Raw genomic sequence first — 2,026 nt, forward strand, 5'->3', positions numbered from 1 at the left:
ACACTAAATCCATTCCTCCATCCATACTGCTCACTGATTGGTCCAGAGTAGGGCGGGGACTGGGTGATATCAGCCTGTAATCCCCTGGTCACTTTCCTGAGCTGTGTTCCCCGTCCTGTATTCCTGGATTTCTCTCGGATAATCTTCCTTCTCTGTGCTGCAGACACAATTTATGTATCTAGACTGGATTTATGGAGGTTCTGGGGATCAGCTGGCAGCAAAATGTTCATTTTTCCTATAAGCATTGCATAATGTAGGCACCCAGGACATGTGACTGGGGTCTCCTGCCTTGTGCCTGACTCCTCCAGGGGACCTTCTCTGTTATCTGCTGGCTGTGCCGGGTGGAGGGATATGTCTGTAGTGTCTCAGACCCAAGTCACTGAGTGCAGTCTCAGGAGATGGGAGGCAGCGGTGTGGGATCTCTGCAACTTGTCTACAGGAAACATTTAATGTTCCACTGATTACTGAATACCAATATTATGAGTCCTGACCCCTACACTGTATAATTTATATTGTACATTACATACTCCTGACCCCTGCACTATATACTCTATGTTGTACATTACATACTCCTGACCCCTGCACTATATACTCTATGTTGTACATTACATACTCCTGACCCCTGCATTATATACTCTATGTTGTACATTACATACTCCTGACCCCTGCACTATATACTCTATGTTGTACATTACATCCTCCTGACCCCTGCACTATATACTCTATGTTGTACATTACATACTCCTGACTACATAGTTACATAGTTAGTCTGGCTGAAAAAAGACATTCCATCTAGGTGAACCATTAAAAATAAAAGTTATAATCCGACACCCACAGTTGATCCACCAGAAGGCAAAAACCCATGAAAGCACGATCCGATCTCCTCCTGCAGGGGAAAAAATTCCTTCCTGATCCCCCCGAGAGGCAATCGGATATTCCCTGGATCCACTTTCCCTATAAATGTTATATCCAGTTATATTCTGTGTATCCAAGAAAGAATCCAGGACTTTCCTACAGCAACCCCCCCTTATGTATTATACATGGAGATTATATCCCCCCTTATGTATTATACATGGAGATCATATCCCCCTTATGTATAATAATGGAGATCATATCCCCCCTTATGTATTATACATGGAGATCATATTCCCCCTTATGTATTATACATGGAGATCATATCCCCCCTTATGTATTATACATGGAGATCATATCCCCCCTTATGTATTATATATGGAGATCATATCCCCCCTTATGTATTATACATGGTGATCATATCCCCCCTTATGTATTATACATGGAGATCATATCCCCCCCTTATGTATTATACATGGAGATCATATCCCCCCTTATGTATTATACATGGAGATCATATCCCCCTTATGTATTATACATGGAGATCATATCCCCCCTTATGTATTATACATGGAGATCATATCCCCCCTTATGTATTATACATGGAGATCATATCCCCCCTTATGTATTATACATGGAGTTCATATCCCCCCTTATGTATTATACATGGAGATCATATCCCCCCTTATGTATTATACATGGAGATCATATCCCCCTTATGTATTATACATGGAGATCATATCCCCCCTTATGTATTATACATGGAGATCATATCCCCCCTTATGTATTATACATGGTGATCATATCCCCCCTTATGTATTATACATGGAGATCATATCCCCCCTTATGTATTATACATGGTGATCATATCCCCCCTTATGTATTATACATGGAGATCATATCCCCCCCTTATGTATTATACATGGAGATCATATCCCCCCTTATGTATTATACATGGAGATCATATCCCCCCTTATGTATTATACATGGAGATCATATCCCCCCTTATGTATTATACATGGAGATCATATCCCCCCTTATGTATTATACATGGTGATCATATCCCCCCTTATGTATTATACATGGAGATCATATCCCCCCCTTATGTATTATACATGGAGATCATATCCCCCCTTATGTATTATACATGGAGATCATATCCCCCTTATGTATT

The sequence above is a fragment of the Staurois parvus genome, unplaced genomic scaffold (genome assembly GCF_062004578.1).
Source record: "Staurois parvus isolate SC_StPar_1 unplaced genomic scaffold, SC_StPar_1.0 ptg000174l, whole genome shotgun sequence".
Lineage (NCBI taxonomy): Eukaryota > Metazoa > Chordata > Amphibia > Anura > Ranidae > Staurois > Staurois parvus.